This window comes from Vicugna pacos, chromosome 9 (genome assembly GCF_048564905.1).
Source record: "Vicugna pacos chromosome 9, VicPac4, whole genome shotgun sequence".
In the NCBI taxonomy this organism is placed as follows: domain Eukaryota; kingdom Metazoa; phylum Chordata; class Mammalia; order Artiodactyla; family Camelidae; genus Vicugna; species Vicugna pacos.
Window position 1 is genome coordinate 30,680,535 of NC_132995.1, and position 24,082 is coordinate 30,704,616.

At 47.9% G+C, this 24,082-nt stretch overlaps 2 long non-coding RNA genes across 3 annotated transcripts; both read left to right on the top strand.

Moving 5' to 3' along the window:
* Nucleotides 1-68: 68 nt before the first annotated feature.
* LOC140698474 (uncharacterized) lies at nt 69-20,994 on the top strand. Of its 2 annotated transcripts, none has more exons than XR_012076269.1 (3): nt 69-207; nt 2,130-2,451; nt 20,883-20,994. It is a non-coding gene; the product is annotated as an uncharacterized lncRNA (long non-coding RNA). The 2 variants fall into 2 exon arrangements; XR_012076268.1 differs by having other exon boundaries at nt 20,886-20,994.
* Nucleotides 10,886-11,866, top strand: LOC140698475 (uncharacterized). The gene is made up of 2 exons (XR_012076270.1): nt 10,886-11,107; nt 11,315-11,866. It is a non-coding gene; the product is annotated as an uncharacterized lncRNA (long non-coding RNA).
* Nucleotides 20,995-24,082: the final 3,088 nt, after the last annotated feature.

A 24,082-nucleotide genomic window follows, 5' to 3' on the forward strand; every position in this document is an offset into this window, starting at 1 on the left:
AGGAGACTTTTTACTGGCTCTGGCTCCCAAGGTCCCTCCCCTCTGCGCTATTGAGCCTAGTACTTTCTTTTCCCCTTTGATTCAGGGAGCTACCCCACAGCTTTCCAGAAAGTTCCCCACTGTTTATGCAGGACAGCGTTGGTTTCTGTTGCGTGGCACCAAGGAACCCTGACAGATCCAGCCTGTCTCCCTCGGGTGTTGAAGGAGGTAAGTGGAACCAAGAGCGGACATCTCTCGGTTGTCTTCTCTCCCAGTAGCGGTTTCTCAAGACATGCCCAGTTTTGCCGTCGGGCCCTCCTTGCGGGGACTGGATTTGAAACCAGGCAGGCTAGCTCCAGAATCCACTGTAACCTCTAAATTCTACCTCGGTGCAGAATAAATGAGATAGGATATGTGAATGGCTTCTCGGGGTGCCCGGCATGTGGGAAATGACCGAATTTCCCATGCCTTGCTGCCCTGTGCCCTCACAGGCAGGTTGTCCAACACGCTCCCCGCCCGCCTGCGTGAGCCGGAGGAGCCGCATTGCAGGGTTTCCATGGCAGGCCTTGCGCTGCTCTCGGCTCCCAACAGCACACATCAAAGAGCCACTGTTGGAGGCGTCTGTTTGCCCATCTCACCCATCACCAAGCAACAAGGTGCTGTGGGGAGGCTGAGTAAGCACGGGCAAAATGAAAATGGTTTTGGAAACAAATGGCCACCTCAGGAGAAGTGTTTGTAGGGCCTTGTGATTTTGAGGTACCTGACAGGGTGGGGTGGTTGGCAGTAAGACGTTATCAACCGGCTGTATGTCGAGGCCTTAGGAAGCAGGGTCAGGGGTAAGAGGCTCATGACTGCTTGCAGCATCTTCAGTCCCCAAACATCTCCATTTTTATGGTGGCTGGGTAGTGATGAGGCAGCAGGGACTAGAAGTGGTGGGGTTAAAGGACACGAGAAGGCAAGGATGCTGGGAGCGAAGGTAGAGGGACCTGGGGTGGTGGGCAGGGCTAACCACGCAATGCTGGGGGTCCTGGTGGACATGCTAGTTCAGTCCAAGAAGCCAGTCTTGAAAGTACCCTCAGGTCACAAAAGCTCCAAAAAGACAGTCCATTTCTGAGACCATCTTCAATGACCTGGGGAGGCCCCAGGCTGGAGAGACCCCCACCCTTCTTTCCCAAGGTGACCCTAGCCTTGAATGGATGCTCTGTCTCATTCTACCTGTGATGGAAGGTGGTTATTAACAAAAGTGGGACTCACTGCTGATTACCTTCGCTACCCCATTAATTTTCATTTTCCCTGGATCCTTCCAGGCAGGCTGTGGGCTGAGGCAGTGGGGACTGGAGTGTGCTTGTTACTTGCTCCTGATTTCTGAGTTAGAACATCTTGCCCTTCTGCCAAGGGGTTTTCTGTTCAGTGTCCTGGCTGCACATCCACACTCGCATATCAGCTAATTCTTCTCTTTTCCCCATATAATTCAGAGTCCCCTTCTAGCCCCTATACCAGGAGTACTGAGAAACCACAGGTAGGCTAGGGCATCCATCTCTTACTTGGCCAAGGGCCTCTGCTGGCAGAGAGAGCTCAGCAAAGGGAAAAATCAGTACAGCCCCCAGACTGAACAGTAGCTGGTTTCTCCTCTGGGTAATCAGCAAAGAGTGATCAATGGGGTGTCTCCCAGAACATTTCAGTAGGTGAAGATTTGCCTTTGGAGGTTCTCGGTACTCACATTGCATAAGAACGGCCAGGAGAGGTTTTCTTAACTACAGATGCCCAGACCCTGTTTCCAAGAGACTTAGTTTCAATTATTCTGGAGTATGGCCCAGGTTATTCTGATACACAGCCAGGGTGGAGAACTACTGATCCATGGCCTCTCCTTCACTTGGGTGAACGGATGACTTATGGACCTCCCCCGAGTAATCTGTATTTTAGTACTTCATCTGGTCAACCCAAAGGAATGAATTCCTAATGGTGAAATATAGGGGAAGTACAAGTGGTACTTTGGGCAGAGTGATGGTGGTGCTTTTATCGCTTGCGATGTAAAAGTTCCTCTGCAACTCACAAGGCAAGCCCTCATTGCCTTAATTTGCACTGCTGCCTGTCTTTGGAGGGAGTGCCCTTCTAGGAGTTAAACTGGTATTTTTCCCTTTTCTTCCTAGGAGGAGTTCCCAGGTACAGGGACAGACAGTGTCCTTGGATTGAGCAAGAGTAGCCTCCTTGGAACGGAAGGGGAAAGTTAACCAGGCCAATTGCCCTGAGAACAGAAGCAGCACAGTCAGAGTTGGGTGTTCACTATGGAGAGAGAGAGTGATGGTCCTGAGTCTGTGGATGGTGGATGAGCGGACTGGCCCAGCCTGGAGTTCATGGGGTGACCTTCCAGTTGCAGAAAAGCCAGCTGCTCCAAGCACTGGGCCAGTGGGATCATTCAGAGTTGCATGGACCCGTGGGAGCTTGAGCTCTACACAGTGGGCTGAAGCCAGGGTGAGTTTCCTGCTTTGCTTTCTTCTGAAGACAAGTTGCAGAAAGGCCTCTGTTCACATGCTGAGCCCTTCATCTGTGGGGCCTCATCCTCAGTACGTGGTGGCTGTTGACTTTGCTCCTCTCTCCTGAGCTCACTGAAGCTACTTGCTCTTTCTGTGATTGGTGACCGTAGGTCACCCTCTGGGTCTGTGAAGGGTGGGCAGTGAACAGTGCTTTAGAAACCTGTGCACGCCTGGATTTCAGGGGTGTTGCTTGGGCAGATGGGGCTCCAGGGACTATACTTGGGGCTATTTTCTTCTTTTAGCAGGCTGGGTCCAGAAACAGAAAGAATAGTCCCCACTCTGGGAACTCTGAAGCCCAGTTCCTCTCCCCCAGTTCTCAAATGGATGGAAGGGGATGGAAGGAGCTGGAAAAGGGGGAGACAGTGGAAGGGCCCATGGACCACTCTATGTAGGGCTTTAGAAGCTTGGGGGCCTGACCTTTTTTTTTTTAAGCAATTTATTGGCTTATATATTAGAAGTTTGGGAAGGAGATCAGGTATGGCTGAATCTAGAAGCTCAATTTCTTCTTTTTCTTCTTCTTCTCCTTCTCCTCCTTCTCCTTCTTCTTCTTCTTTTTTTTTTTTAAAGTGGAGATATTGAGGATTGAACCCAGGACCTTGTGCCTGCTAAGCATGCACTCTACCACTAAGCTATACACCCACCTCTGGACCTTCTAAAATGGATGAGACACCTTGATGGTACAAGTGGTACAGGAGGCCTTGTGGGTCTTCACTGGGCCTCCAAAGAACATAGGGTTTGAGAGATGGAAGGAGGCAGGAGGAGGAAACAGCAGAAGCAAAGTCCTGGCAGTGGCTCAGGGTGACACAGGCTTGGTGCTAGCAATGCACATAGAGAGAAGTGGGCAAATTCACTATACGCTATAGCAGGAGGGAGGCCAGGAGTTCTAGCGTCCTTCCCCCATAGCGAGGCTGTCATCAGTAAGAGCATTTCCATGATGGTCCCTAAGGGTAGCTGCCTCCTTGGCACCCCCAAAGTCCCAGCACAGACCCCGGCAGCTCCAGGAGTGCCTTTGTTTTCCATCTGCTCTGGTGTATGTGATTAAATTGATCTGCACGTAATTGATGTTGCTTCTCGCCAATCTGCAAACCGGACCCGTATCCACGGGGCCACGTTGTTGTCCACGGCCCCACTGCTCAACAAAATCCTCCTCCCTTCCCCCTCCCGAATGAAGTGGGTGGGGAAACCAGCCACAGCAAAAATCTCAGCCCCTATAATTTTTATGATTCCTAAAGAGTGTCAGTCAGTGTTTCAAGACAACACATGTTCTCAGAAAATCACCCTGGCTTTGAGACGCTACAGGCATGATCCTATTCAAATCACAAACAGATAAATCATCACTCCTCACCATCTCCAGTTAGTCGCGTCGGAAATTAGAAGAGCTTGCATATTCACTGTAGTCGGGTTCTGTCAAATTGGAAATGCTTATGATAATCGGGGTGCAGCATAAATGCAAAGTTGTGGAGTGTGTAAATAACCAATTATGAGGTTTTTAAAGGAGAAGCTTGTTTGCTTCTGAGAGACAGATTCTCCCCAGTGGAACTTGCTTTTGCCTCTGCACGATATGGATGTAATTTAAAGTATCCCTGGGTGTTCTCCCTGCACTATTTATTTAAGGTATTTATACAAGAATAAACTCTATCGAGATGAAGCAGTGTAGATTGAGAGGGGCTTGCTGAAGCCCGAGAGATATTGATTACAATTGCAGACGATGGTGGTGTCAGGTCCCCTTCCCACTATCGATTGTTGATTGCTCTATAACACCCCCTTCTCCAGCCCTCCCACCCCTCTCCTCTGCCAATCACAGCCACATTAATTGTGGGGACAAATTTAATCATCGCTCCCTTACAGTCCTGTTGCAATTCCAAGTCATTTTTCACACACGGTAAAATTGTGGTCAGGCTGTGGGAAGGGAATTGTGAGAGAAGCAGGCGACGGCAGAAAGAGACAGCACATTTCCATCGCTTAATGAGTTGAGCTGGAAGGCTAGTTAATTCTCTCTGATTAAGCTGTGGCTCAACCTGGGTGTCGAGCTGGGTGGAGGGGTGCAGGACTGACTCCTTCAATGGCTAGGAAAGTTCCCCTGTCTTTGTCAGTAATGGGTGGCCCTCCACCCTTGGGGATGTGATGGCAGAAAATAAAACAGTCTTGCAGATTAACTACCCACCTACTTATCCAGGACTAATAACAGCAAGGGCCAGACCAGCAGTTACTACTGCAGTTGGTATTAATTTCATTGTCTTTCTAGCCTTTGTGGAAAAAAACCAGACTAACTAAGCACTTTGGACTGCAGAGATTTTAATCTTGCCAATATAGATAGCTAAGTGAATCCTTAATTAACTTTGCAAAATAGGATCGAAATGTTTACCAGTTCAAGTTTTTTAATGTAATGGAAGAATCATCAACATCATGTGGCAACTAGTCATTCATCCATCCATCCATTCATCCATCCATCCATCCATTCATTTTATAAGTATTTTGGTGCTGGGTGCTGGGAATACAGGGATGAACAAAGTTGCCTTTATGGGAGATTATATTCTAGAAAGATCAGTGTTTATTTTTTTTTAATTGTGATAAGAACACAACATGAGATCTTTCCTCTTCATTTTTAAATGTGCAATATGTTCTTGCTGATTACGTAGGTACAATGCTGCACAGATCTCTAGAGCTTATTCATCTTACTTAACTGAAACTTTATGCCTGTTGATTAATAATTAATTCTCCATTTCCCCATCCCTCCTCCTCCCCTGGTAACCACTATTCTAGTCTTTGATTTTGTGATCTTGACTGTTTTCAATACCTCATATGAGTGGAATCATGCAGCACTTGTCTTTCTGTGCCTGGCTCATTTCACTAGGATAATTTCTTCAGTGTTCATCCGTGTTGCGGGATTTCCTTCTTTTTGAAGGCTGCATAATATTCCATTTTATGGCTACACCACCTTTTCATGATCCATTCATCTGTCGGTGAACATTGGGGTTGTTTCCACATCTTAGTTATTTTGCCTAGTGCTGTGATGAACATAGGCGTATGCAAATGGCCAATACGTATATGAAAAAAAGAAAGCTCTTTGTCACTAATCATCAGGGAATTGCAAACTAAAACTGCCATGAGATGTCACCTCGCACATGTCAGGATGGCTTTATCAGAAAAAAAAAAAATCCCCAAAACCAGAAGACAACAAATGCTGGTGAGGATGTGGAGAAATTGGAGCACTTGACTGCTGTTGGTGGGAATGCAAAATGGTGCAGGTGCTATGGAAAATAGTGTGGAGATTCCTCAAAAAATGAAAAATAAAACCACCGTGTGATTCAGCAGTCAGACTTCTGGGTATATATCCCCAAGACCTGAAATCAGGATCTCGAGGAGATCTTAACACATGTCCAGAGCAGTGGTTTTGAAGCTTTAGCATGTTTCAGAATTACCTGGAGGGGGTTGTTAAAATATCAATTGCTGGGCTCCACTCCCCCATCCCCCAGAGCTTCTGATTCACCTGGTCTAGGGTAGGTTCTGGGATTTGTGCTTCTAACAGGTCCTCAGGTGCTGCTGCTGGTGATGGTGTAGGGAGCCCCACTTTGAGAATGACTACACTAGTTAGAGCAGGGTGTGTGTCAGGTCTGTGCACATTAAAATCACCTTTTGAAGGCTTTTGAGAAATCCTAAGCCTGACCCGCTGCTAGTGACTCTAATTTAATTAGCCAGAGCAGGGGTTTGGGCAGGAGTGTTTTTGAAAAGAGCACCCAGGTGACTGTGCAGTCCTGGTTCAACAACACTGCTTCAGCTGAACATGCCGAGTAGAGGATGGAAGCTTTTAGCACAGGAGCTGAGGGTCTGACAGATGCCATTCGGCGCTCTGGCTGCATTCCTAGTGCTGGCAAGTTACTTAATCTTCCCGTGCCTCAGTGTCCTCATCTGTACTGATCAGAATATCCAATTCGTAGAGCTGTGGTGAAGACGGAGGGAAGTAATATATATGCGGTGCATATAGCAAGCACTCGATCCATGCTGGCTTTTAGTATTGTTTTTAGAGTGGTGCACTCAGCGGATCTCTGCCAATTTTAATTTAATTACTCGGTATATTTCCAGTTAAATGGCTTGCCTGTTAAGATAGCAGCAGAGGCTCACTCTATTTGTCTTGCTTAGACTTGCCATTTGCCCTGATGCTGTCTAGCGGGATCCCTGCTGCCTGCCTTCTCTTTCTTCATTCAAACACCCATAATAAGGTCCTCATGCTTCCCCGACAGCCCCAACTTCTTAGCAAAAGTGTCTTGTTTGCAGCTGTGGAAACATTTGTCATCTAGTATAACTAAGCACAGCGCCCCGCCCTGGGATGTGTCTCATACACATGCTGGAGATGCGGTGCCAGGAGAGCAAATGGTCCCCGAGAATAATTCCTCAAATGAGCCACAGGCACGTAGTGAAAGCTGTCGGAAGCCAGAGGACCCATTTTTTTAAAATTTGATTGACAGTCAAGTTTGCTCCTCTTCCCATCACTTTCTCATGACCTGCTGTGGTTTGGACTGTGTGTGTTTAAAGAAGTCATTCTCTTTGGGGTGGTGGCAGGGAGAGGGTGATGGGACCGATAAGAGGTTGAGAAGGAGACTAGGCAAGTGCATGAAGGTGGAAGGCATGACCAGGGGACTCAAGGCTGGTCTGGGAGGTGAACCAGACAGGTAAGGCTGTTGCCTTCAAAAAGCTTCTATCTTGGTACAGAGAGGCTGAATAAAGAACAACAAAACCACAGTAAATGAACAAGGGCAGCAATGTGGCACTGAATGCTCTGCTGATAATTAAAATAGAGTGCTGTGAAAGAGGGTGAGGGGGTCCACGTTCCACTGGGTGGCAAGGTAAAGTCTCTGTGAGGAGGGAGTATTTAAGTGGAGATAAAGAGGAGCCAGCCAGGCAAATATCTGAAACAGCAGTACTCTGAGCAGAGGACCCAGCATGTGCAAAGGTCCTGAGCCTGGAGCAGAGGAGGGTGAAATGATGGAAGGAGGCAGGAAGCAGATGGTGCAGGGCCTTGTGGGCTCTGGGGAGGACTTCAGATGTTCTGAGGGTGGTGGGAAGCCTGGGGAGGGTTTGAGCAGATGAAAGAACAACTTGGTTTGATTTTTAGTCTAAGGGGATCCCTGGGGCTCATATCGGACAATGAATTGAAGGGTGAGACCAAGAGCAGGGAGACCAGTGAGAGGGCTCCTGCCATCTTGCCAGGGAGATGCTAGCAGTTGGCCGCCCCTATTGACGTCTACTTTCAACCTGCCTGCCCTCACTTGGGGTGGGAAGCAGAGAGCAGAGCCTTCAGTCCAGTTCCCCCCAAACCCAGTTGTGGTGGCTAGGGAATGGATTTGATCCACCCGCTGTGCATTCCCCGGCCTCAGTGAAGCGAGCTGAGATGCAGCTGGGGGGAAGACTCCTCCCGTTCCTAGGTCCCTGAAGCCCTGACTCTCCTGCAGGAAGCAGGACCCTGGCCATCACCTGCCCTGGGAGGTGGCGCTGAGTGGTTTCCAGGGGGTTTCTGGATCACTTCCGCTTTTGTAAGCAAGCACATCACCAGCACATGTAGGAAACAAGTGTGCTCTGTCTCCTGCCCAGACGCCCAGCCAGCCTTTTGGAAGTTGCTTGGAATTTTTATCCACATCTTTCTGGGCCCATCTGGTTTGGATACCACAAGGGCTGGACCCCTGACGTCTGACCGGCTCTGCCCCTGGCCTTCTGACCCTCTCTGCAGGCTTGGGTCTGTTTGGCTGCACAGAAAGCATCTCTTGTCGACACCAGGTGGCACAGGACTCCCTGGACAGGTTGGCAGGCCTGAGTCTATCAAACCAGGCTTCCTTCTGGGGACCCCCACTTGTCTCATGCAACCAGAGGATTCGATTTTCCATTAAAATAAATTTCTCCTCCATGTCTGGTGTCCTGTGTAAGCCCCTAACTTGAAGAAATTCCTCCCCTTTCTGTGCTTTTCCAGCCCATCTTTGTATTCCTTCGATTTTTATAGCCAACCATTTTGTACGTGAACTAAGTACTAAACAAGCATTATTACCGCTTTGTGCACTGTACACCGCAGAGGCATAAATCCCACATTAACCTCATCCTAAAGAGCGGCTGAATGCATTTTAATAAATGTCCCAAATGGTTTCAGTGTCTAGTAGCCAAACGGAATAAAAAATGCACACACATTACAGGATGTTATGAACCTTTCTATCAAAAGTAATAATAAACAGACTGCTTGTTGGGCTTGGTGATTGGGTTACATTTTTAAACACAATATTGAGAGACAAATCAAGGGAGAGCCGAGATGATTATGTGAAGCGATCCAACGGGGCCTGGCAATTTCCAGGGGTTTGCGATGAGCAGGTAGACATCTTTCTTGGCCTCGTGATAAGTTTTCATCCCAAGCTCTCATTCTAAATGGTACCAAGAGAAACGAGCAAATTAAGAAATCTTTGCTGCACTCAGATACTGAATATAAGCAGCTAGATAAAGGCCGGAACGCACATCATTTGTCAGTGGAATAAAAATTCAGATGAGGTATTTTCCTGACGCCGTGCCAGGCACATTAGGAAAGCATTTTATTTTCCCGTGTCAGGGACGGCGCGCCTCTGGGACCAAACTTCCTCAGCCTGTGAGGGGTTCCGCGAAGTCGGGCACAGCCCGGCCTCCGGCCTCCGGCAGCGCGTCCGGAGACGGGGCTTCTGTCAGCAGCCTGCCTTTTTCATCCTCTGTCCGGGATTTCCACTCGGAAAGTTTCAGAAGTTAATTAGCCGTTTCGGTCGTCCACCCGGAGTCGATAAGACCGTGCCGGTGGCCATCTTGGATGTGCAGATGTTTTGGTCAGGGCACATCTGTAGGCAATCACTCTGCTTTCTGGGCAGGAATGGTGTTTTATTATGGGATTAGATGTGTAATCTTGGATAAATGGTGGAAATTGGAGTACTTCAGTTGGAAGACTTGTTTTCTCTCCCGGAGAGCAGTGTAAATAGCAAACCAGAAACCATTCGCTCATTATTGAAGCAATAATCCAACTTGCCAGTCTTCTCCCTTCTGGCTGGACCCCAGAGGTCAGCGGAAAACTCTTGGCGAGCGAGGCGCTGTGGGGTGTCAGACGGGGTAGGGGGTGGGAGGTGGAGGGCACCGACTGGGGCCTCTGCCCGGGAGGTGGCTGCTGTGGGGGCCGGGCCACCAGGGGATCTGGACTGTGTCTCAGGGCCTCCTTGCAGTTTTGGAGGGTAGCTCTTCCACTAGCTCTGGCCCAACGTCTTCCAAGTGTGACGGTTGCTGAAATGTGGAGGTAGCGTGGGGGCGGTCCCGACTGTTACCGATCCCTTTCTCCAATTCTGGTAATACATATAATGATGTTACTCAGTTTTGTTTTACATTTCCAAAACAGATGTACCAAATCCGTGTAAACTGATCTATGGTAATGCACTTAATTTTAATCTTCAATGTTAAAAGTAAAAACTGATCATGCAAAGCAGAAACATGTGTCACTTCACCAGAAGTTGGCACTGGACCTATCCTCCCCTTGCCACTTAACTGTTTGGATTCTGCTGTCGGCCTTCTCAAGACTTCGTCCTTCCTGTTCCTCTCCTCCTCGTTTCTCAAGGGGCCACTGCCAAGCATCCTCTGTAGCTGGTGGGCACGTCTTGCCTTCGGTGTCTCCCAGTGTTGCAAAGCTTGTAGCTTTGGGCTACAGTAAGTGGACTCTGCAAGGCACATGTCCACTGTAGTTTGGAAAGTTGGAAAAAGATGCCTCAAAGTTGGGTTAGATTGTGGAGAACCATTGTAAAAGTCGATGGAAAATGAGTGCTCCCTGACTGGCTGGCTAAATATTAAAGCAAGTTGGGTAATAATTACCAAACAACTGTATTCATGAGTAAGGATCGAAGTAAAAGCCCTGAAGTTTTCTTCTAGAAGTTGGGTTGTAGCTTCTTCACAGAGAGAGTCATGCTACTGAGAGGCTCAACATAGATGGTAGTTAGGAAAGTCAACCCAGAAATAACAAGGGGGGTTTTGGAATGTGACCAGGGAGGTGCAACCTAGTGATGGGTCAGAGGGGCTTGAAAGGGTGGGATGCATTTTTTCTCCCAGTCCAAGGCCTCTCACCCCAAAATTTCGCTTATTCCCAGCTGAGCATCCTACAGTGTCAGCTATTTCCTGGATAGCTCTCGGTGGCCATCACTGAAACATGCATCCTTTGACCTCAAGGTTAAGAAGAATTGAAGGCAGAGGGACATCTTTTGTATCAGAGTTGGTGGAGGTTGGGGAGATACAAACGGCCATTGCTTCAGAGGTTGGCCTCTTGGGAGCAGGTACCTATGAGACACGCCAGTAGGTGAATGAACCCAGGCAGAAGGAAAGGCATATTGAGTCTGGAGACCAAGAGAGCCCATTGTGGGGACCAGAAGTGGTGGGTACCACTGGGTGCTCAGCATCAGGTGAGGTAGCAGAGGCTAGGTTATGGAGGGCCTGTGCCAGGGAGTTCCAGGCCTAGACCTGAGGCCGGCGGGGAGCTTCAGAAGGAAGTGACATCATCGATTGTGACTTAGGAAGATCAGCTCTGTGTGCAGGACTGACAGCAGACAGACCAAAGAAGAGAGGTTGGTCTTTTCCTGTTCTGACATCTGTCCTTTGCTCAGCTGTGGGGACATCTTGTCTTCCTTGGGCCCCCCACTTTTGCTCCTTGTTCTTTTCATTGCACCCCTTCCTATCCATGCTTTGCATCCGAGTTACACATAACTCCTTTTTCCTTCTGGGAACTCAAATTCTTCCTCTTGGCCAAAATTGGAAAGAACTTTTTCTTGCAGGAAGTGAAGCCCATCAGAAGAAAGTGCTGAATGCTGATGTGGGACAAGACCAGTGGCATTGGAATCCCCTGGAAGATTCAAGAAAAATGCAGATTTCTGGGCCCCACCTGCAGAGCTTCTGATTCAGTGGGCCTGGGGGCGGGGCCTGAGAATCGACATGTCTGCCAGCTCCCGGGTGCTGCTGCCACTACTGCTGCCAGTCCAGGGGCCCCACTCCGAGCAGCAGTGACAAGACTTGTTGTCGGCAGCCCCTCTGCATCTTTTGGAGGCTACAGATGGATGGCTAGATGGCCCTGGATGGCGCAAGTGGAGATGTTGTCCCAAGGGAGCTTCAGAAATTAAATGCAGAGGAAGGGTCCTATGTCCTGGGCCCCCGAGAGGCTGTGTGATGCTTTTGGCCTCTTGCAAGCAGAGTCATCTCAGAGCTAACCGTAAAGGGAGGGGTCCCGTTCTTTATCCAAAAACAACATGATGAACAAGAATTCAATTTGGCAGGGGCACTCTCTGTGTAAGCATACTTTCTCTTAATTTAATCACCCGTGCAAGAGCCTTCCAGACGTTTGGATGTAAGTTTTTAGAAATTCAGCTCATTGTCTCAGATACTTTCATTCTGGAACATCTGGTGGGGGATGGGGGCTGAGAGGTAGAGAAAGAGACCATTGGATGGAGATTATTCAACTAGGAATCGGAATGCAGGTGGGAAGATTTTTGAAAGACACAAAAATGAAGTAGGGGGAGAGATGCGTGTTCTGGAGTCAGGCCACCTGGTTGTGCGACCTCTCAGCCACAATGTCTTGGTCCAGGCAAGGGGGCAGATGTAATGGATGAGGTGATTGTGACCACAGCTCATCTGTGTCTGGCTGTAACCATCTCACCTGTGTCTGGCACCTGCTGTGGGCCCATCACTGATTGCCCCACATCACCTCATTTCATCCCTGCAACAACCCCATGAGATCGGCACTGCCCGCAGGGCTGAGACCAGGGTGAACACATGAGGCACTTACTGCAGGCCCAGAATTTAAGGGGATGTCAAGAAACTCAGTATCTGTCTTAATCTTGAGCTGTGTGCTTGAGATTTGTGCACTTTCCTGTATGTTAGTTACACTTCAATCAGAACGTTTTGGAAAGGTTCCTCACACACACAAAAATATTTTAATGCCTCTTTAAGAAAGTCAATGCAAAACATTTACAACGAGCACATTATCCAGATTTTAAATAATGTAGCACCCTACCCTGCACTTACTCACCTCACTCTTAATCCTGGTGCAGTGTCACCCCCATTTTACAGATGAAGAAACTGAGGTCCAGGGAGACTTCCTGTCCCCACACCTTATGATTCAGGTCCTTCTGATTGAGGGGTAGTGACAAGGCAGGTGGCCATCATTCTACTCTGAATGGTCCTCTGTGGGCCTCTTTTCACCCCCCTCTCTCAGGGGAACAGGAAGATAGACAGAGGGTAGCAAGGAGGCTGGGGCAGTTGGGCTGTTCCTTGTGGTTGTGGCCGTCGTTACTGTTTAATGCATCAGAACCCGTGGTGCACTTTGAAATCGAAATGTACCAGGAAGCATCCCGGTAAACTTAGCTCTTGAGTCTTTTGAGGGCATCTGGCTGTACTTCAGAGAGAAATCAGATAAAGCAAAGACAAGACCACTGTCAGTAACCCCAGATGGGAAGAAAGGGAGAATCAGACACCAAAAAAGAGCATGTGGCTACTTGAAAGAGATCACCCGGGGAAGGAGGAAGGAGCAACACACAATCATGTTTCTGCTTTTTTTTTAAGTGACTTGCACAAACATCAGTTCATCTGTTCACAACAAGCTAGAGGTCATGATTTCCATTTTACTGCTGAGAAAACCTAAGCACAGAGAGGGTAGGAATGAACCGACAGTAGCACAGCTCATGTTTCCTGAGGAGCTGAGGGGACTAGGACGCCTCTGCTCCCATTCCTGCCCCTTTCTTCTAATAGTTCTGTTTCATCTGCTGCACAGACCAGTCCACTCATTACAGAGTTTGTTTCTGTTCAACTCTTAAGCACTGCATGGAACTCATGACGCCTTTGAATTGGAAGGCAGCAGAGTTCTCTCACCCCAAATCTATGTGCCACAAACACGCCCACTTTCCCCTTCCTCTGCACGTGCAAGTTATTCTTTGAACCAGCAGTTCTGGCCTTTGCACTCAAAACCTGTTACATTTCACTGGCTGCTGCTGAGATCTCTGTGATGTCCATGCTATCGTTTGCTTCTGTGGGAGATGGGTATCACACAGTGGCCCCAATGGATCAGGCCTCCCTGCATCCAGGGGCCTCACAATGTGATGCTGCTGCCCCTCCCATCCACTGGGAGGCCTGTTTCTCCACCCTCTTGAGTCAGGACTGGCCTTGGGGTTTGCTATATCCTATAGAAAGTGGCAGAAGTGAGGCTTATTCACACCAGCCAAAAGGTGGAAACCACCTGAGTGTCCATGGACAGATAAATGGATGAACAAAATATGTTCTGTACATACAAAGAATATTATTCAGCCTTAAAAAGAAAGGAAATTCTGACACAGGCTACAACACGGATGAGCCTTGAAGACATCATACTAAGTGAAATGAGCCAGACGCAAAAGGACAAAAATACTGTGTGATTCCACTACTGTGAGGTTCCCAGAGTAGTCAGATTCATAAAGGCAGAGATAGAATAGTGGTTCCCAAGAGCCAGGGAGTGGGAAGATGGAAACATTCTTGGAGATGGATGGTGGTGTTGGTGGCACAGCAATGTGAGCATACTTAGTGTCAGTGACTTGTACACTTAAAAATGGTTCAAATGGTAACTTGTATGCTATATATATTTTATCACAATAAAAATCTAAAAAAAGTGTGGGTGGGCAAGTTTGGAGCTTAAGCCTTAAGTGGCCTTGAAGTTTCTGCCTTGGCCCTCTTGGAACATGGCCCCAGGACCACCAAGCAAAGAAGCCAGTCTGGCCTTCAAAAAGGTGAGAGGCCACTTGGAAGGGCATGAGGTGCCCCAGCCGGCATCAGTGTGAGTGAGGCCAAGCTCCCAAGGAAGCCACTATTTCTCCAGGCAAAACAATAACTTAGAGGTTTTCACAACCAGTTAGAGTTTCAGTCAGTGAAACATGGAATCTCACCCACTGCTGTTGGACAGAGTAAATGATACAACCTTTCTGGAGACAATATGGCAATCTTGACCAAATAAATTAAAAATATATGTATCCTGTGGGACCCCTCCCCCACAACATTTCACTTTTAGGGATTTGTCCTAAGTAAATAATTGTGGATATGAGCAAAGACTTAGCTACACGAAAGTATATCATGGTGCCAACTGTATTAGTGAAAGATAGGGAACAACCTACATATCCAATAAGGGGGGGATTGGTTAAATACTTCAAGGTATAGCCATGGAAGGGAATACTATGCAGCTGTTAAAATTCTGTTTTAGAAAACTATTCAGTGATGTAAAAAGATGCCTATAACCTGTTGTGAACCAGTATATATCAGTGAAACAATTTAGTATGATTTTACTTTTATGAAAATATATTCAAATAAAATATGTTATACCCAGAATATAGATGTGTATAAAATATAAAAGATGTATACCAAAATGTTAACAATGGTTACCTCTAGGAAGTAGAACTAAAATTAATTTTAAGGTTTTTTTCCAGCTTACCTATGTATTTTACATAGTTCCCAAATATTCTACACTCAGAGGTTATTAGTTTTGTTTTAGGAGGAAACACAATAAAAGAAATGGTGACATTAAAAACAGACATCAAATAAAATATATATTTTTAATCATGGAAAAGAAGCTGAGGAAACATTGTCCTCTTTCCCTCACTGAATCTTTTTTAATGCATGATTTGGAAGCAGTGAGGTCAGATGTCAGCATCTCCACTGTGGAGCGGAAGAGTGAAATGCTGTGGACCTGGTCAGTATCACTAAGGGACATTCATCCACTCCGCTTCCTGCAGACCCTTGTCTAGGGAGCATAGCTCAAGAAACCTAAATGTGGTCTGCACCTGGATGGCCCAAGGCAACTGGATTAACACAGTGGCTCATGGAACCAAACCTCCTGGACTGAAATCCCAGTTTTGCCTGTTACCAGCTTTGGCTCTCAGACAAGAAACAGAGACTCCAGCTTTTTGTTCACATGAAGCAGGAGCAGCCACCACTTTGCTTGTACTGGTCTATCAGGTGGTCAAAGAGTTGAAGCTAAAAGCTTCCTGGGCACCTATGATGGATGCATCCCCCCAGCCCCCCAGGAGAAAGCACTGGAAGTAATTTTAGAATATCCAGGATTGCTTCCTGGGTAAGTTAGTGGTTTACTCCTTCCTGCCCTCCCTGGATCCTCACATTGGCTGTCTGAGCACTCCCAGGGTGAGGAAGGACAGTGCCCTTGGAACACACCCATCTAGCCTGGACTCTGTGTTCTGGACTCTCTGTCAAGTGCTGAAACCCCAAATGGCTTCCTGAAGGGTGGAGGCATAGCCTATCTATGCCCCACATGGAGAGGCCCGAAGGAAAGGCAAATGTCTCAGACTCCCAGCCACCCAGCTGCCTGTTCGTGCTATTTCCCTAACATATGCTAACATATGCTTTCCTCAAGAACTTCAAAAACCTGCTTTTAGCAGCAATGAAAATAGGACCATGCGTCCAATTCAACTCTCAGCTTCAGAGTTTCCCTCTAATACCATTACCTCATGTACAGAAGAAAATGTAAATCTAAAATATGCTGGTGATTATAACCTTTCTTCCTGACAGACATTGTAATATAAATGCACATAAATTGAATTTCTTCTTTAAAGAAATTTGAATACCTTTGGAGCATTTTAGCAAATCATCTGCAGCCCTCGTGGCACCACATCAATGATCTGTGGAAAAGTGATCTGTCTATAGCATGACTTCTGCAACAGAAGGATGGAGCGGGGCCGGGACATGCCAAGAAAAATAGGACGTACTTTATTGATATTCAAAATTTATTTTTATTAAACTTGCACAAAAGACAGAGGCGTGGGGAGCTGGTGCTACCAGGGAAAGCGCTTCAAATATTAACGCCCGAAGTCCTGCTCACATCCTCTGCCTGCCAAAACTGGGAAGAAAATGAAGAAAGAAGGAGAACTGCGGATTTTCAGTTTTCCTTCATTTTTGATTCTGCCCACCAGGCCTGCCTTCGAAGGCCTTGTGTTAGTGATTAAATCAAATGGTGAGAGTGGAGAGTGGGAGTGAGAGGCTGCGATGCATCAGATAAGAGTTCCTGGGCCCGATATCCCTTGGGGACGGGGAAGGAATGTCTGAAGGATCTGTGCTCACTAACTTATGCCCGGATGGAAAGACAGCCGCTCACAGCTCTTGTCCATCCCAGGGGCCGAGTACAGGGCTTCCTTCTAGGGGCTTGGTTACTGGTTGCCACTGCTAAGCTGGTCGAGTTGAAAATAATAGTAATAAAAAGTGCATCTAGCCCTCAGCTTTTTGCCCCCATGGCTCCAGCCCTGGTCCAGTCCCTGGGTTCATCATTCAATTCTGGGCGAGCATTTGAAAGTGACCAGTGTACTGGTCCCAGTGTCTCTCTGGATCTGGGCCCAGTGGTTACCCAAGGACTCTTAAGGCTGTAGTTTGGGGGTTTGCCCTTGGCTCGGCCTGGAGTTACCCACCATCTAGAAACCTCTGGGATGGGAGGAAAGTTGCTGGTAGATTTTGGCTGGATGGAAATTTCAAGTTAGGAACGTTGCTTTGGTGTCCCTCACCCATAAATGCTGGGACTTTGTTTACAGAGGACACTGTCCTCAAAGAGTGCATGTGGTCCGTGTTCCCCCACAGTCCCCCTGCTCTGAGTGATCCACCACCAATAATGAACTGTGGATGTGTCCACTCCCACCATTAGCTTGCAGCTCCAGGGGCTTGAAACTACATGTGTCTTTAGTCAAAAAGCCAGCTGAGGCCACAGATCCTTTGGGCTGCCTAGAGGAGGCATCAGGAAGTTCCTTTCTTGGGCCACTGGCCCTATGTTGGGTCAGGCTCCTGGCAGCTCTTCTTTGATCTGTCAGACCACACATCCCCCTTACAAAGCAAAACCTACCAGTGCCTGGCCAGGGGCAGGACTGTTAACGATAGCAGTATGGTCTACAGTGGGAGCTGGCGAGTGGAGTGATTCAGAGCAGGGTCTCCTACCACATACTGCCCAGGTTGGAATCCTGGCTCCATCACCTTGGGACTTTGAGGAAGGGACTTCCCCTCTCTGTACCTCCATTTACTCATCAGTGAAATGGGGATGATACAATGAGACCAAACCACATGAAATTGTCATCTGCGTGGGTCAGAAACAGCCAATAAATGGCAATTACATATGGTTCATCCTAATAGTTTATTCTCATGGAGTCATCACGAGATTAAGGAGCAGAAAGATACGCAGGACTTAGAATGGTGCAAAGCACACGGTAAGAGCGCAGTAGGGTTTTAACAGCTAACCCTCGCCCCTGTAACAGCTACAGGGGTTTATTCTGACCTGTCCTTCTCCTGCCCACTAGAGAACTGTGCCTCAGAGGAGCTCATTTTCCTGCAGGGTATCTGGACTCATGGGGTTTAGGGAGGAGAGAGGATGCAGCTGACCCAGATCCACCTTTCCCCTGTCCCCTCCCACCCTACCTGCCTGCACTTGACCCGAGCACTTAACACGGCAGCCCTGCGCACCCACTGTCTCGTGACAATTACATTCATTCAGCTGAGATGAGAGGACAGCAGGTGAGGCAAAATTTACTTCCAGTAGGGGCTGTATTTTATTTTATTTTTCATGAATTTTGAGCATTTGTTTTGGTTGGGAAAAAAAACCCCAGAAACAGCATCTACAAAGCACACGGCACTGCGGCTGCGTGTTGGGCAAACAGAGCAACTACTGGCCAGGCCTCCTCTCTGACAGCGCTTGTTGCAATCACATGATTACTTGTTAGACTGAACTCTGCTGATTTACAGGGGGATCAATCTTCCTACTGCAGGGTTCCATGCCAGGAGGTTGTCAGAGAAGCTCATTTTACTAGAAGAGAGAAAACAAAGCAGTGAGGCCATGAGGACAGCCTTGCAGGTGTGGAGCCCAGAGAACAGTGTTCTTTCCTCCCCCTCCTGCGCCGGTTTTTTTAATGGGCGCACAGCCACAGGCCTGGAGATTGGATCTTCAGAACAAGCCCCAACTCTGGCCCAGTCACCAACCCCAAAACCCCTCTCCCCTGGAACATATCAAAGGATGTGAAGTTGAGAAAAGCTGCAGCCTCCCTGATTTGGTCATTTGCAGACCCTGGAGAAAGTTTACTAAGCGGTGTTCGCAAAGCTCTTGACTTTAGTGGGCAGGGAGGCTCCAGCGGAGACTAGTGAGAGGCAGTTGGTCCCAAGGCTGAGAATGTGGGCTCTGAAGTCAGACAGCAAATCTAGACTCCAAGTCTTTCTAGCTATGTGGTCCTGGGCAAGTCTGTTAACCTTGCCAAGCCTCAGTTTCCCCGTTTGGAAAATGGCACTTCCTCGCTCGGCTAGTGTCCTGTGAAAAGAGCTGATGTGTGGGAAGCAGTGGGCATATATATATTGTATATAGTAAGTGCTCAATCAGTGCTGGTGGATACAGAGCTGGTCACAGAGCTGCAGGAAGAGTCACACGTGTCTCCCTACTTCCACCGTTCTCAAGGATGAATTCTGGGAAACATGGCACATTTATCCTCTTCTGCATCTAGTACAGTGTCTCCTATCTGTGGGCATCAAAAAACGAAGGTTAATAATGAAAAGATAGGACTGGGAGCTGGGAAGTCTGGCTTCTAGTCCCAGCTCTGTGACCTTGGGCAGAAGTGAAGGTTTGGATTGGAACCAGCATTTCTCAAACTTTGCTATGAGTTTCCAAGAATGTTCCCATGTTTTAGAGTTCAATGGGCAAAAGAAGAGGAGAGAAGGGCTCTGTGGTCAAGTTCATTGAGAAAAGGTTGAGATAAACAATCAAACCAAGCTCCTTTACAGAACTTCTCAGAGCCCTTATGGATTCAGCATTTCTGGGATCCCTCTGACCTCAGAGCCCCAGTTCTCTAAAGGCTTTCTATCCCTGGGCGTGATTTATGAGGGTGACCCAGAAGCAGTTAACCCGGCTTCACTGGGCTTGTTTCTGGGTCTCCTGAGAGGATAGGAAGTCGGGACAGCTGGGGGTTCTCCAGGACTGGGAGAGCCCCTGGCAGAAACAGTGGCTTCCTTCCCAAAGATGGAATGGTGGGCTTTTCAAGCTTCTTCGGGACAGGGATGGGCCCGGGGGAACCTTTGGATCCCTCGGCTCAAGGTCTGAACACAGGGCTCTAGGTTCAGGATAATGACTTTGAGTGCCTGGGTATGTCAAGGAATGTGTTTGGCTCATTAGAAAAACCATTCTTCCCCTAGCCTAGATGGGGACCTTCTCTGGGAGACCAATGTCCATAATTTCCCTGAGACTTTGATAAAGATGGGGTGACTGGAGATGTCCACCCCACACTGTGGGGGCCCGCAGACTGGATGGGGAGGGGAATGGGACAAGGAGCTTGTTTTCCCAGTGTTGTGGTGGTAATTACTGAAGGGGTTGCTTTTACTTTCTTAATGGATGGTTCATTCATTTATTCAACATGTTTATCTTGAATGTTCATGGCAGGCCAGGCATTGTTCCAGGCTCTGATCCTGCAGTGAACAAAGTTCCTGCTCCTGTGGAGTTTACATTTCTATGTGGGGAGACAGTAAACAAAGAATAGGTCAGGAGGCAGTGATACATGCTAAGAAGAAAAACAAAGCAGGTTAAAGGAACAGAGTGATTGGGAGGGATGATTTAGATAGGGGAGCGGATTTACAGCCATACCACCCTGAACATGCCTGATCTTGTCTGATTGTGGAAGCTAAGCAGGGTCAGGCTTGGTTAGTACTTAGATAGGGGATCAGGAAAGGGTGCTCTGATTTGGTGACCTTTGAGCAGAGATCTGGATGGAATGAGGAAGCTGTGTGGATATCTGAGGCAGGGAACAGTAGGTGCAAAGGTCCTGAGGTGCAAATACACTTGATGTGTTCAAGGAGCAGGGCAGAGGGCAGTGTGACTTGCGTGGAGTGAGCTTGGGGGAGAGAAGTAGGAGAAAGTAATCAGAGAAGCATCTGTAAGGCCTTGTAGAACACAGATTGTATTTAAATAAAATAACTTTATTGAGGCATGCTTTGCGTGTCATATAATTCACCCTTTTCAAGTATATGACTCAATGCTTTTTAAAGTGGATTTACCAAGTGGTGCCACCCTCTCTCTAAATCGATTTTAGAACATTTTCATCACCCCAGTGTGATCTGTTATGCACATTTACCTTTGATCCCCGACCCCCTCTGCCTCTGCCCCAGGCAACCACTGTCTACTTTCTGCTGTTGATCCAGCTTTGCCTTTTCTGAATATTCCATACGAATGGGATCATACAATATGTGGTCTCTTCTGTCTCGCTTCTTTCACTGAGCAAAGTGTTTTTTGAGATTTGTCCACGTCGTAGCTTGCATCTGTAGTTCATTCCTTTTTATTTCTAAATGTTATTCCGACTTGGATTGTGTTTTAAGCAGGGACAGGAAGCCACTGGAGGATCTGGAGCAGCGGAGAGACTTATCAGGACAGCACCTGTGCTTTATCACAGAGAAGCAGAATTCCTGGCAGGGCCAGCCCGGGGCTTTGGCACAGGTGGGTCTGCTTCTGCCACGGACAGGCTGTAGCCCTTGAACAAGTCATTTCACTTTTTTGAGTATCAGTGTTCCCTTTTCTTTTTTATTATTTACTTCTTTTATTGTGGTTAAATATACGTATCGTAAAAATGTCTCCTTTTAGCCATTTTTAAGCAAACCGGTCGGTGGCATTAAGCACGTTCACATTACCGTGCAACCATCACCACTGTCCATTTCCAGAACTTCTCCATCATCCTAAGCCGAACCTGTGCACCCATTAAACACTAACTTCCCCATTCCCAACCCCTGACAGCCTCCAGCCTGCTTCCCACCTCCACAGATTTGATTACTCTAGGTAACTCCTGTAAGTGGACTCATCCATATTTGTCCTTTTGCATCTGGCTTATTTCACTTAGCATGATGTCGTCAGGGTTCGTCCATGTTGTAGCAGGTGTTGGAATTTCCTCCCCTTTTAAAGCTGAATAAACATTCTGTTGCATGCAGGGGCTACATTTTAGCTATCCATTCATCCATCGATGGACATTTGGGTTGTTTCCACTCCTGGCTGTTATGAATAACACTGCTATGAAGACGGGTGTACACATTTTGAGAATGAGGATGACAGGAGTCATCTACCTGACACAACTGTCGTGAGGAATAAGTGAAACAAACGACACACTTAAAGTGCCTAGCACAGGGCCTGGCACAGGAAAAATGCCGAAAGAATACCTCCCAGTAGAGCTTCACTAGCAATAGAGCCATCATTTTTAATGATGATCTGTAGCCAAGCATCTGACAGGGAAATTTCACAGGACTGGACTCAAAGGGAGGGCAAAGGGAGCTTGCTTGCTTTTTTTTTTTAAATATAAACATCATTTCTATTATAAAATTAATGTGACCCTAATTAAAAAAATTTAGAAAATAGATAAGAAAAAGCTCCACTCATAATCCCACCACTTTCTGGAGGGATTAAACAGCTTGCATTTCAATAGAACAGAGAGCAACTGGATTTTGGGGGTCTGGCCAGGCATGGGGAAGGAGCCCCATGGAAGAGTCTTCCTTGGGACGGTTCGTGTTGGTGTTTTGCTTTTAAAATCCCTAGGCCGGGCTGATTCAACCAAGCTGGGATGCACTTTTTGGCTGCGGCACTGAGAGAGAGAGGAATCAAAAAAAGGAAATATCATTTCCTTAACTACTAGGTATTAATATCCTGTTTAATTTAATTTCGGCTCTCTGCGCCGGTGAGCGCTTTCCCCTCTAACGTACAGTGTCAGCTTGGCAGGGAGTTTCTGACAGTATCAAAAGAGGATTTAGCTCTGAACCCTTGCCATGAAAGTGTCTCTATCTGCGCCCAGTGTAGCCTTTCAGAAGAGAGCATTGTGTCCTGTGAAGATGGTAATTGAGTGAATGAGGCCTGGCACCTGGGCCTGCCGTGGAGCCCTGATAAGGACATAAAGACAGACTTAGAGGGCCTGCTTGCCAGAGGCAGAGAGGCTGGTGCGTCCTGGGAGGAGGGAAGCCCAGCCGTCCCTGCGGAGAGCTGAGCGCAGGGCGCAGCCCCAGCAGAGGGGGGGCCCTGGGCAGAGGGGAGGCGAGAGCATTCTGCCCCTCAACACGGTGGCCTGGCACCCCAGGGGGAGGTAAGGGGGTGGTGAGTGGGGCAGAGCTGGCCTGAAGGGTTGATTCGCCCTCTACTTCTTGATAAATATACTGTATTCTTATTCGGCCTCTGCTAGTCTAAAAAGCTGCATAAGGATAAACCTTCAGCCTTAGCTGTCTGGACTGGTCTGTGCAGCCTTGTCTTGAGGGGCTGTGTGGCCCTGGAAGACTGAACCCGGGATCCCTGTGAGTATGAATGGCGAATTTTCCTAGTGGTTCTAACATGTATCCAGCTGCCTTGGTCAGGCCTCACAGCCTGATCACGTCCTCTGTGAACTGAGGACAGTTTAGCAGATAATGACCACAGGGTTTACTGCCCACCCACCCACCAGGCCCAACACCGGCGATTTTCCTGCAGCTCTTTCTTCTGGCCACTTAACCTGTGTGTCAGTTTTGTCCTCTGTAAGATGGGGCTGCTAGTCACTGTCCTGCCTTTGTGGGCAGCGTTCGTGCAGGGACCATCTAAGAGAATGGGTTTGAAAGCACTTGTCCAAGTGTAAGATGTCACCAAGGAGCAGAGTCCCTACTTTGAGTGTGGTATCTTCTGCTCATAGGCCTTTTCCAGTGCAAGTTAGTGTCAGTAAGTTTGATGCCCTGGCAGCCTGCTCAGCTGTGCGTGTTTCTCCAGCTCAAGGAGAGACGAGCCTCGTCCCCACACTCCAGATGTTTCCAGCCCTGCAGGGCCGTCATCCTCTAGAGCCAGCCGTGGGGCACTGACTCTTCCGGTCACATCCTGCCGTGGGTTCTCTGGAAGCGGCCTGGTTTCACTACAGAGCATGCTGAAGAGACCCAAGTGTTTCTTTTCTCTCTTAAAAAAAAAAAAATCCAGAAACTGTCATCTCTTTTACATCTGGGTCTGACTGCAGACAGGCAAGAGCAGGCGGAATGGGGTGGTGGGCCAGTCAGCAGCAGGAAGAGGCAGGTACCCGGCCGCTGCCTGCACACCTGTGCGGGTGCGACGGCCGGCTCGCTGCGCAAAGTCTCGGCAAGAAGCCACGAGGCCCCTCCAGAGGGGCCTGGGAGAGGGGCCTTGTTTTTGTTTTTCATCGAGGCTGGAATCTTTCCTCTTGGAGCCTTCCTGGTTGTGTCTGGGTCCTCTGGAAGCAGTTAGAAGAAACAGCTGGATGTTTGAGGGAAAACGGGTAACGTGCTTAGCATCTTTATAAAGCCGGTTCTCATTTAAAGAAAGGCTTTATCTGAACTGATTCTCCCCAAACCTACTCTCTTCTCTCTATGCACAAGGCTTTCCTGAAACTTCCATATGTTTATAGGACAGATTAAATAAGCTTGAGGTCATAAAGTGCAGCTGCTATTTAAATATAAGCGTCTAGGGCCCAGGCATCTGATTATTGGTAGGTGTTGAGTGCCACTTGCAGAGTGAGCGGCCGGCCTGCCTTAAATAACTAACTAGGCCCAAACAGTCCTTAAGAGGTTTCTGGGAT